The sequence below is a fragment of the Anabrus simplex genome, chromosome 5, assembly GCF_040414725.1.
Source record: "Anabrus simplex isolate iqAnaSimp1 chromosome 5, ASM4041472v1, whole genome shotgun sequence".
Taxonomy (NCBI): Eukaryota; Metazoa; Arthropoda; class Insecta; order Orthoptera; family Tettigoniidae; genus Anabrus; species Anabrus simplex.
In genome coordinates, this window is record NC_090269.1 from 226,515,351 (window position 1) to 226,532,440 (window position 17,090).

Genomic DNA, 17,090 nt, shown 5'->3' on the forward strand with positions numbered 1-17,090 from the left:
GTGGTTTAAATCCCGGTCACTCCATGTGACATTCGTGCTGGACAAAAATGAGGCGGGACAGATTTTTCTCCGGATACTCCGGTTTTCAATGTCATCATTCACTCCAGCAACACTGTCCAATATCAGTTCATTTCATTTGTCATTTATTAATCATTGCCCCAGAGAAGTGCGACAGGCTTCGGCAGCCGGAACAATTCCTATTGTCGCCGCTAGACGGGTGCTTTATTCATTCCATTCCTGACCCTGTCGAATGACTGGAAACAGGCTGTAGATTTTCGATGTACTTATTCTGATCATAAACCGATCATTTCTAACCTTTCCTGGGTTCATTTTCAAGAACCATCTTTTCCTTCGGAGAACGTTCTTAGATTACAGTAGATTCTGCTGGCATATAAATAAAAATTTAAACTAATTTGAAATAAACGATAGGAAAGAGATTGACCGTCCGTTCACCTCTATAATAAGGTCAATAATGCACGGAAGTATGTCATTCGTATCGCCAGAAATCCCGCACAGTTGCCTAAGCGCGACGATGGTGCTGGTCACATTGTCAACAATGACAATGGCAGCGGATGTAAGTTACCGCCAAGTAGCGGTCTTGCATCTTGCTGTGGGGTCCAGAACATCTATAATAATAATAATAATAATAATAATAATAATAATAATAATAATAATAATAATAATAATAATATTAATGTTGTGGAGCGTCGTCAAATGTACGGACCGCGCTGGAAACGGGTCCTGGACTGCTAATGACTAAGAATGCAGTCCAGCCGCGGGTTCAGTACCGCCAAGGCATCCAAGACGACACCACGCCGGATCTCCTGAAGGATTTGATCCATATTTAAAATGCTTATAGGAAAAGATGGCAAAGATTTAGGGACCCAACTGACCGGGTAGAATATCTGGACCTAGCCCGGGAAGTACGAAACCGATTGCTGGAAAGAAAGATTGAAAAATGGGAGGAAACTTGCCGTAATCTATTAGAAAACGAGTCAGATCTCGAATTTTGGTGGATTCTCGCAGAAAACGAGTCAGATCGCGAATTTCGGCATTCAACAACAAGCATTCAATTACAAATTTCAGTATAATACCGTAGCGAAGCACGGGTATATTGCTAGTTTAGTATAAAATTTCCGTACAACTTTCAAACTAAGACACAGGAATTTGTCGTAGAGGACAGAGATATGTCCGTTATTAATTTCAGTTCTTGTTTGGATGCTTTACACATTCATATTCCTCGGTCTCTTCGCAGTACTAGAATATTGTATCTGCTTTCAGCAGGGTATACTTCGTTCCTACCGTTCATCGTTAAAACCCATGTTCTGTTTCTTCTTGTCTTTATTATTTATGTGCCATTTTAAAATTTTAGGATATTGTGGTTAACAGTTTCTTGGTCCGGCTCCTTCGCTTAACGGTCAGGCTACTGTCCTTCCATTCAGAGGGGTTCATTTTCCGGCCGGGTCAATGATTTTAACTAAGGTAAGGAGATCTCACGGGATGCGATGTTTCAACACAACTACGGCCGTTGGCAGATTTTAACTGCCCAAGTCCACACCCAAAGCTGACCTCAGTACATTGGGGAAAAAGGCCGGGAAAAGTAAAAGGTAATATTAATAGTATCTTGCACTTGGTGCCATGAATTCTGATCATCGACAGTAAAATCCAAACTTAAGTCCGACAATTTATTAAATGTGAGCAACATACAAAATCATGCGCCTATTCTTTTGAACCACTTTACACTCAGCCTTAGTTCTCATTACGGACATGTTTCGCCGGATATTTCATGCTCGGTTGTTGCATACAATACTATTTTATAGAAACGTATGGCGGCTTGCCGACATTGTCAGGCGTCAGATTATTTCATTCTATGACATTTAGGTATACCCCGTCATGCAAGATTCCTCTTTGTAACCGAATAAACTTTTTTTTTCTTTTTTTTCTTTTTTTTTTGCTAGGGGGCTTTATGTCGCACCGACACAGATAGGTCTTACGGCGACGATGGGATAGGAAAGACCTAGAAGTTGGAAGGAATCGGCCGTGGCCTTAATTAAGGTACAGCTCCAGCATTTGCCTGGTGTGAAAATGGGAAACCACGGAAAACCATCTTCAGGGCTGCCGATAGTGGGATTCGAACCTACTATCTCCCGGACGCAAGCTCACAGCGGCGCGCCTCTACGCGCACGGCCAACTCGCCCGGTGAATAAACTTTTAGCTTACGATGAGTCTTCAGTCGGATAATATAATTTTATGTTCGGTGCTATTCTGTACCTGTCATTATAATATATTGCCATATTAAAGCATATTATGTCTGCATAATTGTTTCATCTACTCTAATGGAGAGCCTTATCCAAAGCAGTAACGGAGTGCCCGAAAAGGGCGTGAGTTCGATTCCCCAATCAGGAAGTCGAAAAAATTTGGAAACGAGATTTCAGCCTCTAGAGAGGTATATGGCCATGAGGTTTACTCAGCTTACTTATAAACGATCACCAGGTCAATGCCTGAGGTCAGCTCTATTCACTAAGAGCCGAGAATACGGATAGTAAGACCTTTCATTCCTTCAAGAACTTTCATTGAATGTATATAAATACTTTTGCATTCCTTCATATCAACTCTAAACTGATTGTAACAGACCTCTTGATCAATAGGTATATTTCTTTCCACATCTCTATTATAAGAAGACGCTGCATAAAGGGGCTTTTCAGTCTCAGTGGCATGTAAATCATGATCAATAAATTCAAATTCAATTCAATTCGCTTATCTCATGAGGCACTGAAGTATGTCATTTATGGATTACCTAACGTGTATCCCGTTATGTTGCACCTACTTGCACTAAAAAACTCTAAACTATTCTCATTATGATTGAGTACTCTTTCACTAATGAATAGATCTCTATCTGTCTCCATCTCTCTCTCTCTCTCTCTCTCTATCTATCTATCTCTCTCTCTCTGCCATCACCTTCCTCTGTATTTCTCCCTGCCCCTTTCTCGCATTCAGTATGAGCTAATGAAGACGTAAGCCGAGCATATGAACCAGCTTCGGTGGTGCGGTGATGTGAGGGAATTTTTTCTTCTTTTGTTAGTGGCTTTACGTTGCACCGACACAGATAGGTCTTATGGCGACGATGGGATAGTAAAGGCCTAGGAATTGGAAGGAAGCGGCCGTGGCTTTAATTAAGGTACAGCGCCATCATTTGCCTGGTGTGAAAATTGGAAAAAATGGAAAACCATCTTCAGGGCTGCCGACAATGGGATTCGAACCCACTATCTCCCGAATACAAGCTCACAGCTGCGTGCCCCCAACCACACGATCAACTCACCCTGTGAGGGTAATTGAGTAGAGTAGGTTCCGTTTTAGAATGATAGGCTCGCATATGGAGGGTGAGAAAAATAAGACACCAAAGTGTCTACAGTATAGGTGTGGAGCTAACCGAGGCAACGTAGTTAGTTCCAGATGGAGGATTGAGGATGAGCTTAGCTAATTCATAGATTTGCGAATGAACACTGACAGACCAACACAAAACTAAAATTATTTCTTCAAATATTGCGCTTAGTGTAACTCTAGTTCATTCTGATGAACGGATGGATGAGTACAGTGTATAATGAAGATACATTTATGACTGACTAACAAATTTTCACTCCAGATAAATGTTTTTGATTGGGCTAATATATTCTGTTTATTCTCTGCTTCCGTAGTCTTTATACCTCCTAAATAGCAAACGCTAACTATTACCCTTAATGTTTCATATCGTTGTCTTACAGTATTTTGTCCATTTCGCGTGGCTTCACCACCGTTCATGCATGTAGGCTATAGAAACGCTATAGAACAGTAATTCTGATCTATTTCAATCTATATTGATCCAGCACGCACGATAGTCAGCGGGATCTGCGGTAGGATGTACCATAATGATATTGAACAAACAAAACAAAAAGTAAAGCTAGTGTGACACAAAATATGGATTACCTAGAGTGTATCAAAACGTTTGAAGATGTGAAGTCTACCTTTGAAACCCAGGCTCTACGTATAAAATACGCAGGCACAGTGTAGTGATGATAATTGTGCTAACTAGTTAACTAATGAATATATACATTAGCATTTTAGAGTACTAGATTTTTGTTTTAACAACAAATGACATACGTACAATTCATACGAAATCAATCGAGCCATTCAAAGAGAGAATTGCTCGTGTTTAAATAATTCATTCTTCTTTTAAGTCTGTACCGAATGCAAAACAGTGAGACGCGTGAGTGTGTAAGTGTAGTTGCATTCGATCAGGCTCCAACCTGCACTGTAATGAACACTGTGAATAAATAGAGTCGAGTGTGATGAATTTACACTAGGCTGGGAGATCTTGGAGGGCAACGCTTCGAATGGGCCACTGATGTGAAGAAGTAGGTGCTCCAAAGAGGAAAGTAAAAGTGTAGAGACGGCCTTTTCATAAAGGTGAATATAAACGAGCGGTAAATGAAGAAAGGGACACATTGAAATAGGTGAATCAAAAATACCAAATTTACGCTCTACACCCTGCACTACTAGAAGCACTACCAAGCTATTTTATGCTTAAGAAAATAGTTTTCTGCAAGAATAATAATGTCCGTAGAATATCTGATGAGAAACAACAGATGTGCTCCTACAGGGGTACCTGTAGTTTCCATCGTTATGCTGTGCTGTTATGTTGAAAGTTGTTAGAGTACATGGAATTTGGCGGAAACATTGTTGGTGGAACTGATGGAGGTTGGGCTGAGGGGCTCAGACGGAAGAAGTGCTGCCCATCCGGCGGGTTATAATACCAACCCAATGTAGTGGTATTTGAAAATACTCGAATACATCAGTTTTGTGCGAGTAGATTTACTATCACGTAAAAAAATACAAAGGACAAAATTACAGCACATCGACGTCTCCAAAAGCAATGAAGCTGGTCGCATATTTTCTTTGTTAGTAGAAGGGCAAAGTATATTCTAAAGCAAAGGGTGCAGCGTCAGCTTTTCCCCACGCTTTTTTAAATAGAGTAGCTATCTCGGTTTTGGTACAATGACCCAGTAGTGTACCTATTCGGGTTCTTACCCGGGTTTAATGAGTTCTCGGTGAGGTTAATACGCGGAATAACGCCATAAACTTGCGTACGAGAGAAAGCCTAACCTCATAGACACCATTGGAGGAGTCCAATTGATTGGAAAATGATCTAGGGTGCTTTTGACCCCTAGATAAGGTTATGACGCCATGCCTATACGTACGAGGGCAATGCTGACCTCAATGGCCAACCTGGGGTGTCTTTGACCCGTAGGTGAGGTCATGACATCATGCCCTTATGTACGAGGGCAATGCCAACTTCACGGGCCACTTTGGAGGAGCTGAATCAGACGGCCCTCTTGGAGGAGCCGAGTCGGACAGGTCACAGATCCCTTTGCATGAGCCGAATTGATCGGGCGCCCTTTGAGAAGCCAAATCGGTTAGGTAACCTGCAGATGAGGTTAAGACGTCATTATGAAGAGTGTTAACCTAACCTTGCACACGAACGCTAACCTAACCGCAAACAGGCTCTTTATCCGTTCCCCTTGGAGGCATCCAATTGGTTAGGTGACTAGTAGTTGAGGTTATGACGCCATGATGACGTATTAACATAACCTCGCTATGAGGAACACTAACCTAACCTCAGAGAGGCTCTTTTTCGGGCTTCTCTTGGAGGAGCTGACGCAGCACCCATTCCACTTTTGTTATTAATTTAAAAACGGATCTTATTACTGAATTCACTTTATTTGATACATTAAACAACGTTTTTATACTACTTATACTATTATTAATAGGGATTTCTAAAAAGGAGGATGAATAATAAGTTTTTTAAATAGAGTATATATTGCAAATTGAGAAGTTTTCTTCTTCTCACAACTAAATCGTTCAGCCCTGAAGCCCTGCCGATTTTGTCATAAATGAAACTAATACATAAAACATTAGCACTATAATCCCTACTTTAGAAGGACTGTGACTCCAGCAGAACAAACTCGGCGCCTTCAAACGCTCTGCGGTAAGTACAGCGTTTTCTACAATTCAAATACGTGGTCATCTACATGCCGTCATTATTAGCACAGTATGGGATTCCTTAAAAGAAGCAGGAGAACTTTTATATTAGCTGTCAAACGTGTTACCAGACGAGATAACATCAAAGATAATTTGTATTCGTATAGGTTTCACCATTTACCTTCGTCCACACTGCAGTAGATGATAGTGTACATACAAAGACTCTAGAATGCAAAACACCTAATGTCTGCTAGCATTTCAAGGCTCCGAACTGAGTATTGAAACATCTGATACTAGAGTATTCACGTTTTTTCGAAGTTCAGTTCGTATTCAGGTCTTTTGACCGACTTCACATGTACGCAGAATAAAAAATACCTTAAAAAGTTACAGTATAGAATAAGATGTATCGCTGAAAATTACAAAATTTTGACATGAAATAGAGAAAATTAACTGTCAGAGAATGATGAAAAAATATGACAATAGAAATACATGTCTACAATCACGGTGCCATGATCCATATTTATATACGATAATGCACCTGTCGAAAGACGACAAAGATATAAAATTCGAACCCTGACCATTATGGCTCTTCCGCTCACTGGCTTGTGGCGTACCGATACTCAATATTTGAGTTCTAGGCATCACGCATTTTTACCAAACCGAACCTGTTAGCTTTAGCAATTTGAAGAAATTTTGAATTTACAAGAACTTTGTTTATGAATTATATCTATATATACAAAATAAGAGTTTTGTCTGTACATTGTTCAGAATATAAAAAGAATTGTATTTATGTATCAGTCGTATCCACAGTAAAAAGGAAATGCACGTTTTCATTTTTCGTAATGTCTGTCTGTCTGTCTGTCTGTCTGTCTGTCTGTCTGTCTGTCTGTCTGTCTGTCTGTCTGTCTGTCTGTCTGTCTGTCTGTCTGTCTGTCTGTCTGTCTGTCTGTCTGTCTGTCTGTCTGTCTGTCTGTCTGTCTGTCTGTCTGTACGCGCATCACGAAAAAATAGCCGAAGGGAATTTAATAAAAATCGGTATGCAAAGTCGGGGAATATGTCATTACAATCTAGGCTATAAAAAGTCTCAGTAACGCTGAGTGAAATGGTAGTTTAGAGGGAGGCCTAAAATGTAATTTTCAAATATTTATACTATTAGTGGTTCTATCGATAAATACCACACAACTAAACTTATATAGAACTAAATTTCCGATCACTTACATTCGTATGTCTTATACAGTTTTACTGTACCGCCTATGATAACAGAGATATTCATGAATTTCTACTTTTGTTGTTGTCTATAAGAACGCCAAGCCACGAGATAATGGGTAAACAAACTTTAATGAAAATCGGTATGTAGAGTTGGGGAATAATAAACTAGGCTATAAATAATTGCATTCACCTTGGATGAAATGGTAGGTTAGGGGAAGGAGCCTAAAATATTATTTGTAAATACCTATGTTATCCAAAAGCACTGCATAACAAAAGTTATACAGAAGACAATTTCCCATCATTTATGTTTTATTCAGTTTTACCGTACAGACAGAGTATTTCAGAGTCGGAAGGAAACTAAATCTGAAGACCTACAATATCGGAGGCTTATAAAATTGATCAACAATAACATTACATTGACCATTGTTTGTTGTGATTTTCTTTGTCTCTTCTGCTGCCACTCATCTCCGATACATGAGTTAATGCTGCGTACCGAGTGTAACAGCCTGCCTGAATATTGGCTGGAAACAGCTGGGGAGTTAGATAACTTTCTTTTTTAGCATATCATTCCTCTGGTTCCTACGTTTTCTCCTACTGCTGGTACGTAACACACTGGTTCATCATAGTATTCCAGCTATTCGATCCCTACTCTGAGTCTCTGATTGGAATTAGCAGTGTGCTCACTCAACAGATTAATAGCAGAAGCGTAGTACTGTTCGTTAAACGTGAGAAAATGTGTGGTTTTTCATTTAAGTCGCAACGTTCCCACTGACGTCTTTTTCAGTTGGGAAAACCAGTCTTTCTGAGGATGTAAATAGGCAGGCGGAGAGTGTCTGCCATTATAATGAAAATTCCCCTACTTGATTGTGCTTGATGGTAGGCAAGAGGGCCTACCATTACAATGCAAATCCCCTAACCCAGACTTTACATGAGAAAAGACGTATGGTGACTTCCCTGTCGCGTTTCTGGAGTAACGTTAAAAGCTATGCGATTTAATAGAATCTTACTCACAACGTGTACAATACCTAAGCTAGAATTCCGTAGCGAAGCACGGATACACCAGCTAGTATGTTATAAATATAACTATTTAATAAAGGACTAACACTATAGCCCCTATTTTAGGAGTCTTTACACTCCAGAGAAATAGCACCTTTCAACATTCTGAAGTAAATACTGGAAGCTAAGGACCGACTTCTACAATTAATACATTCGCTCTTCCCAGAATAGGGAGGCATTTGAGTCAATTAGAATAGGAAATGCCTTCACTAATGAGCTTCCGTTTAGTCCATTGCGGTAATGTAGAGTAGCAGAGACGTGGAATTAATGTGCGACGGACCGTCGCCTGCAAAATAAATACAACCTTACTAATGTTTTCCTTTGCCATATTATACACACTATAAATGGGGACGTATTATTTGATCAGCTTGGTAGAAAAGGAAACGGAATGGCCAATAAAAAACTATTAGTATTATTATTGTGATTATGATCATTATTATTATTAATATTATTAATAGTAGTAGCATGACTAATACAATACCAAAGGTGAACACTCCGCTCTCTTAACATTGTAGTTGGTGGCGCTGCAGTTTCAACGAACCAGCTGCAACAACACGTGCGCCAAATTGTCGGCGAAGGTATAGCGAGCATGCGTGAAGTCGTGATGATAATTTTAACGCCTGTTTCTTCGTTTTAATATTTTCTGAAAGTCCGTGTTAGCATCTGTGCAGTGCTTTGTGTGTGCATTTCCAGAAAATGTCCTACTGTTTCGTTCCTGGTTTAAAATCGGGTTACGGAAGGAAGCGTGATGGTAGACGATTTTTTTACACCACCAAAAGAATATAATCTGTTTGCGAATTGGGCTAGAGTTATTCCGCAGAAATATAAGAAATTGCCGGGCAAAAACAGAATATCTTACCTGCATTTTTCGGCAGATTTAATTATAAAGACGGACTGTTTCGTTGTGAATGGAGAAAACGTTGAACCTCCTCGCGTGAGGTGGAAATTAAAACGAGGAGCGGTACCTCATATATTTCCAAATTTACCGAAATACCTATCAACTGAGGTAAAATCGCAAAAGGCATCCCGTAGGAACAGGCGTATCAAGAGGATAAAGAACAAGAATCAAGAAGTGAGTGAAGCAGTGTTAAAAGTAGGCGGTGAAGTTCAAGTTCAAGATCAGCCTAGTTGTAGTCAAATTCAGGACCAGTCTAGATCTCTTACCAATGTCGAAAAGACAATATTGTCTCTTTGTTACCTCTTCACTCAAAAAGCCATTTGAGGAAGCTCTGCAAAGTACTTAAATGTCCCTATGGTGTAAATCCTCATTGCATAAGTGCTATTTCAGATTATTTTAAGGATGAAAGAAGTACAAACGCAAAAACTAATGTATGATTTGCCACCTGATTTCTTTGACAATCTGGCGTTAGTTCACCTAAATCAACAAAGACATCTACTTTCAGTGAGGTAAGGTAAGGGTTATTCTGCCCGAAGGCAGGTCCGAACCTCCGCAGGAGGTGTTCCTGAGCCGGAGTTTACGTGCGCTAGGGTGGCCAGTTCCTTTCCGCTCCTCCATTCCCTTACCCCCCACCAACAGCGCGTGGCAACCCATCCAACTCCTGACCACGCCCAATGTTGCTTAACTTCGGAGATCGCACGGGATCCGGTGTTTCAACACGGCTACGGCCGTTGGCACTTTCAGTGAAGAACCATTAAATTTAATCTCTTCTCTTAGTTTAATCTCATCGGATATAATTATCCCGTACCGTTTATACTCGTCCTTTGCAGAACTGTGTGAAACCTATCGATATTTACGTAAGCAGAAATGCTACTCCAGAAGATATCCTTGCTAAAATTCTAATTCAGGTTATATTGCAGCTAGAAAAGGCTGGGGCGAGAGTGGTAGGTTTCACGTGTGGGAAGAAAAATCAAGCAAAATGTTGTATTCTGAATCTAAATGATGTAAAACGGAAGATCTGGGCTTTTTGATATTTTATGCATATATTGAATATATATATTGAAATGTACAAGTATTTTTTTCCGTGATAAAGTAGGACTATCTTACATAGGCAAAAGTATAAATTTCGACTTTTATATGCAAGTGTTTAAGGAAGATCTGTATGGGTATGCAGGACTTAGTGCTTGGCTCAAGCTGACAAAAGCTCATTTAGATCCTTCCTCCTTTCAAGGAATTAATGTCAGGCTAGCATTCCAACTATTCAGCGATATTGTCGCCAAAGGACTGAAATGTTATCGAGAAATGAGACTGACCGGATTTGTTGCCAGTGAGGACACTGAGGTATTTACAAGTGACTTGAACAATGTTTCTGATGCACTAATGCATTCATACATTCTAAGGCTTTCTATGAAAACTCATCATCCCACAAACCTATCATCACTTTTCTTCAAACTCTTAAATCTACAGATAACTCGTTTGCCTCACCCAGGACCATGGAATCCTAAATGGTAACACTTTAAAGTACATTAGAGATGAACGAATGGCTCTGGGAAAGATTTTATGCGTATGTTTTGACAGGAAAACTCACTCGGGATCCCTTGGAGCGACACTTTGGGATCATGCATTCACTCACTTCGGTTGACCACCCAGCCACTTTATATTTTCTTCATTTGAATTTACTACAATGTATCTACGTTCCTGTAAAGCAGGCACTATCACCTGAAGGAAACTGTGAGCCTAAAAGGGAATTAGTGCTGACGACCTTCGTAAACCAACTGGGAATGTTGGCCCGAGATATGAAAGTGCCCAACGAGACGGCAAAAAAAAAAAAAAAAGGTCAGTGGAAACTTCCATAAAAGAAAAAAATCGTAATTCAAGACAGTTTAAATATTGAGGAATGGGAAAGTGCTGTGCCGGAGTTGAGCACCGTCCCCGATCCTTCAATAGAAAAGGGTTTAGTTTATCATGTGGCTGGGTATGTTGTTAGGTAAGCCTCGAAATTTATCAAGTGTATATCCTGTGTTCGTTCTTTCCGTCACGAAACTTGAAGTTGATTTTCAGTTCTTACAGAAATTAAAGATTACGGACCCGGCAGTGGAACGAGGTTTCTAACACGGCCGTCTAAAAGTGTGGGTGACATTCTTTTTCAGACTCAAAGGAAAATTAATGAAAAACTGAGCTCGTCTACGTCGATGTGGGGCGATACTTTTTACGAGTGTCTTGACTCGATTGAGGCGATTTCATTTATGCCATTAGGAGCTGGCTGTTGTATTGAACACACTTTGGACATTATTCCAAGGACTGGTCTACCACTATTTAAAGTGCCGATTCTTCTTCAGAGTCAGAGAAATCCGCAGAGAAGTGCAAGCTCGACAATCTGCTAAGTCTACTCGTAAACTATCGAAAGTGGTCCCAAACTAGTTTTTGTGAGTAGTTTACTTCATATAATTTATTTGAGAAAAGTGTCAGTGTTATTTACAATCTGGTGTATGTTTAATATGCTTTGTTTCAAAAGTATTCTTTAAGCATGTAAAGCACAATATTGCTTTCGGTCTTCGTAATGTTTCATTTTAATTCGTGTGCTCTCTTATTAGAGTTCAAAGAGAATATTATTTATAACTTTAGGATAGTATTATTCATGTGTTCTATTTGATTATTTGCGTATCTGTAACATCCATTAAATCAGCTGACCGTGCAGCGTTGGTGATAGGCTACACTCACGCCGCTCTGCGGGAGCGCGCTTGATCTCAGTGAGTGATCTCACTAGGTATTCTATTCGTCATGGTAGTAGTAGCAACAACAGCTCTCTGGTGATCTATGGTGGAGCGTCGGCCTCCAGAATTGGTCAAACTGGTCGAGATATTCATATTGTTTAAGAGTGGAAATCATTCATTCGACACTTCGTGTCAATTGATAACGTCAAGAAAAATTTCTGTTGAAACATTAGATGTTTACCCTGCAATAAATTACGAATGTCATCAGCACTAATTCCCTTTTAGGCTCACAGTTTCCTTCAGGTGATAGTGCCTGCTTTACAGGAATGTAGATACATTGTAGTATATCCCACACAGATAGGATATACTGTAGTCCGTATCGCTTACAAAAGAGCATTCAGAAAGCAATTGTATATTGATAAGAAGCCGATGAACTAGATGTTAGGTCCTTTAAAATCAAAATCATCATCATCATAGGTTGATAAGATGACTCTTACTTGACTCAGATGATTCGACAAGGGTCGTACATCGAGGAAGGAGAGAATCAGAGAAATTATGACCCAGGTTCTACCACAGCAAAGAGCTGTAGGCAGCCTTAATATCATGAAATCAAAACGCCTGTACACGACAACTAAGGCTATTTATTATTATTATTATTATTATTATTATCATTATTATTATTATTATTATTATTATTATCTAGGATAGGTAAGATAGGTGAAAAAAGGAAATACCATGAATAGATTTAAAGAAGGAAGACAAAAACGATGAGTCACATTTTTAGAGACGATGACTTGTTTTGCAATGTCTTCAAAGGGAAATTTGTTGGTTTAAGGGGAAAAAAGAGGACCAAGAAAGTCCTATTTCAAAATGTTGGTAACCATAATGATCACCGACTACCTCTGCCGAGTTCGAACCCGCTATCTTGGAATCCGGGGACCGACACTCTGCCACTGATCGAGAGAGGTAGCTATTTTTTTTCTTGCTATTTGCTTTACGTCGCACCGACACAGATAGGTCTTATGGCGACGATGGGACAGGAGAGGGCTTGGAATGGGAAGGAAGCGGCCGTGGCCTTAATTAAGGTACAGCCCCAGCATTTGCCTGGTGTGAAAATGGGAAACCACGGAAAACCATTTTCAGGGCTGCCGACAGTGAGGTTCGAACCCACTATCTCCCGGATGCGAGCTCACAGCTGCGCGCTCCTAACCGCACGGCCAACTCGCTCGGTGAGAGGTAGCTAAGGAACAAGTTACTAATTTACACAGAACATCGTTTATTGTCACGCACTTACATTGTCACAAGGATATACTGTAGTCCGTATCGCTTACAAAAGAGCATTCAGAAAGCAATTTTATATTGATAAGAAGCCGATGAACTAGATGTTAGGTCCTTTAAAATCAAAATCATCATCATCATCATCATCATAGGTTGATAAGATGACTCTTACTTGACTCAGATGATTCGACAAGAGTCGTACATCGAGGAAGGAGAGAATCAGAGAAATTATGACCCAGGTTCTACCACAGCAAAGAGCTGTGCCATCGTTACCTAAGGGCTTGTTATTTTACAGAAATTAGTCACCTAAGAAAATATAATCGATAACATTTTCGTACTCGGAAGACAATCGTTAAATGAGTGAATGTTTATGACCTACTTATTTACTTATTTACTTACTTATCGTGTCCAGGTAAAACGCGATGTTTCCAAATTCAGAAACCGAAATGGCCTTACCTGCGGATTAATTAATTAATCACAACGAAATCCCGGACATCAGCATAATCAACAATAACAACAACAATGACAATGATAATGGAAGGAGCTAACACATGTTTAACATGTAACTAAGGTAGATAATCAATCAGGCAATAAATAAAAATCTAAATAAATTATATAAATGAGCAAATTTATAAACTGATGTACGTCTGCAAACATTTGCAAACAGAAAGTCTTCAACGTATGGTTAACTTGAAATGTGCTACGGTATTGTAACTGGCATTATGCGTTAATACAGTCTTTCTAACCATCTGTAACATTCACGAAATATCCAAACCGCTACAGACTCATAATAATTAGCTGGCGTGTGCCTTAAGCAATATTTATCCCGGGCACTAATTTCCCAGAGGTGAAAATAACACTCGGAAAACGGGGCGAGTCGTGTGTTAGTTTGAACACGCGTATTCTGGGCCACAAGAGGGGGAGATAAAAGAGTCCGTTTAAAAGTACCTTAAGAGGATTAAGCGATAACGCTGTGAATGCAGATCAGTTCAGCCTTTCTTCATTTTGCACACACACACTGTAACATATCGTATTTAGCAGTGTTTCTCAACTTGGGGTACGCACACTCTGGAGGTACTTGGAGAGGACTGAACAGGTACAATTATTTTGCCTACAATATTGCAAATAATATAACCATGGGAGATTAGACGGGGTCGAAAATTCATTTCAAAATGAGTTTTTGCTGCCAGTAGATGATAATGTACGAAGTTTATTTATTCATTTATTTCGACTTTCCCCAGCTGGAGATTGCCCCCTGAAGACAAAGTATAAAAAAGACGAGATGAATATTAAAAGTAATTGTGAGTTAGTTAGCACGTTTGATATACCGTATGCTGTTACATTAAAACGTTTGGGAGATATGGTTCTTCAGGATTTAGATGAAACATTTCAAGGCAGTCATTGCAATTTCTTTTATTAATACCTGAATGAGGTTAAATGATTAGCAACATCGAACGAAAAAAAGTTTTAACCATAGTAAATCAACAGTTACCACGAAAACAGGCTGATTTTCCATCAAATCAATTTTTGATAAATTCTCTCGCTTAACTCCTCATTTAAAAAAAGGCAAGGCACTGAACTTAATTCCATACAGCAAGTTAAAATAATGATTACTTTTCTATATATTTCAATTAATAAAATAACTTCGTCAGTTTCACATGTTGACAATAATCGTTGTGTTGATCCCTGCATAACTAAATAATTAAAAAATTTCACAGTCACTGAAAACGTAAGAGATCACATTTACAGGGAAACTGGTATAGCACATACAGAAATACAGGATCATAAAAATGATTTGCATGATGTTAACTATGTTGTGCATATCTTATTAGTTTAGTGGAAACATTATAACAAAAGGGAATGATGGAGACGAACTGTAAAAGGCTTACAAGGACTCTGATAACTATATGGCACAATCTTGGCATACCGATATTGATTTTAATCAATGACGGCTACATATTATGCAGCAAAAGTTATACATAATCGTCGATGATAGAATGCTCAATAAAGGACTAATCCTTTCCTAAAGGTTGTAAGTCCAAAGAGACTTTCGGAAAAGAAAACAGATGGCTATAAATAGAGTTATCAAGGTAATCGCTATAATAGCACCGTAGAATGGGTTGTTGAATTCTGTGTCATGTTCATAGAAAGTAAGTTTTGAAATCACTTCCAGATTTAAAGATATATCACTTTCTTATTGATGCCTTTCGACGTGAAGGCATTTCTAAATTTTCAGATTCTCTACACAAGCAGTAAAACTGTAAGTGTATGTAAAATAAGAAGATATAATTTATTTATTTATTTTTTATTTTTTATTTATTTTTTGCTAGTTGCTTTACGTCGCACCAACACAGATAGGTATTATGGCGACGATGGGAGAGGAAAGGGCTAGGAGTGGGAAGGAAGCGGCCGTGGCCTTAATTAAGGTACAGCCCCAGCATCATTTGCCTGGTGTGAAAATGGGAAACCACGGAAAACCATTTTCAGGGCTGCCGACAGTGGGGTTCGAACCTACTATCTCCCGAATACTGGATACTGGCCGCACTTAAGCGACTGCAGCTATCGAGCTCGGTAAGATATAATTTATTGTCCCCTAGGTTTACATTAGGGGCTGCCTGGCCAAGGTGGTAAAGGCGTGCTCGGTTCGCCCGGAAGGACATGGGTTCGAATCCCCGTCAGAAAGTCATAACATTTAAGAAATGAGATTTCCACTTCCGCAAGTGCATATGGCCCTGATGTTCACTCAGCCTACACCAAAAATGAGTACCAGGTTAATCCCTGGGGGCAAAGGCGGCCGGGCGTAGAGCTAACCACTCTATCCCATCAAGTGCCGAGGTTACGGATAGTGGAAGCCTTTACCTTCCACCCCTCCAAGGGCCTTCATAGCCTGTACGGAGAAGACTTTGCTTTGCTTTTAAGTTCGCATTATGGACAAATGCCTACCGCATTTTTAGAGCTTATCAATATAACTCGCTCCATGCGGTGGGAATGGCAACAATGTCAAGGCAAGGATGAGTCATTACACAGTGATTTTTCCAACAAGGTGAACCATTCTTTACAAACTATTCATGGTTCTTGCACTATACAGAATGGCCAGAAACAACGTTAACTGGGTATATGAGCATTAGAGGGTTGGTCATACTGATAAATAATTTGAAAAAAGAAATCGATATCTCTTTTCATTTTTTCAGCTGCTGAATTTATCCAATCAGATCGCTTCGCGGGCGAACTCAAATAGGCTTTGTGAGGCGGTGTTGCTAAACCTGCATGCGGCTAACAACCCATGGCGAGAAATCATCATCGAACACTAAAACATTACAGCTTTCAGCCGATGTCACCTTAGCGTAATTGCTATGGCGTAAGGTCCGTGTTCAAATCCCTCCCATGGCAATTTTCTTTTTCTTCCATTGGTGCTCTCAAGCCGGTCATAAACCAGTGTAAATTTATCAACAGTGTCACAAAGCTCATCTGAATTCTCCCGCGAAGCGAACTGATTGGGTAACTTCAGCAGTTGATTAAAAATGACAACGGCGCAAGATATCGATTGTTTTTTCAAAGTACTTATCAATGTGACCAACCCTGTAACATTCATATACGTTGTTTCCGACCACCCTGTATATTCCACTGATATGCACAAGGATATGCAATGTTCCTGTCAAGAAGCAAGGCACAATGCACAGAGTTAAGAATGATTCCCTATGAAGTTACATTTAGAATAGTTTAAAGACGCCTTCATGAGACAGTGTCAGTCAGAAGGGTATCTTATCACTTGTTCTATATGCGCCAGTGACGCCTGGTAATAAAATAAATTTGTGGGTAATGTTCAATAGAGGACAACCCACACACTAGCACACGATCTCAAAATAAAGCAGGTATCTGCAGAGCGCATATCCTCTCACAGTAAGTTCCATTCCTACCAA